This window comes from Larimichthys crocea, chromosome XXIII, assembly GCF_000972845.2.
Source record: "Larimichthys crocea isolate SSNF chromosome XXIII, L_crocea_2.0, whole genome shotgun sequence".
Classification (NCBI taxonomy): Eukaryota; Metazoa; Chordata; class Actinopteri; family Sciaenidae; genus Larimichthys; species Larimichthys crocea.
In genome coordinates this window covers 19,356,831-19,357,157 of record NC_040033.1, presented here as the reverse complement: position 1 = coordinate 19,357,157, position 327 = coordinate 19,356,831, and the positions used below count along the sequence as shown (strand labels likewise).

Here is a 327-nt window from a genome sequence, read left to right as displayed (position 1 = left end):
TCCTCCGTCAGCGTCCTCTTCACTCTCGTCTCCTCTGCCATTATGACTGCTGGGCCTGAAAGCCTCTTCCTCTTCTTCTTCGCTGTAACTTACAATCTTTACCAATCTGACCAAACTGTGCTCAGCAAAGCTTTATTTTATATAATTACATATTATATAAATAAACATATATGACTAAGTTTATATTTTTATATTTATTGATGTAAAATGCAGTACAATCTAATTTTAGGTGTCGCTCTACATGTATAAATATAAATATATGTTGAACTTTTCTTAACACCTGCAGATGAAAAAATAAAAATAAAATTAATAATTTGTATTTATTAA

The 327-nt window shown here is 30.0% G+C and overlaps 1 protein-coding gene across 5 annotated transcripts in view; it reads left to right on the top strand.

Annotated features, from left to right (window-relative positions):
- Positions 1–327, top strand: part of dipk1c (divergent protein kinase domain 1C) — a 29,308-nt gene that overhangs the window by 24,531 nt on the left and 4,450 nt on the right. The window lies entirely within an intron of this gene.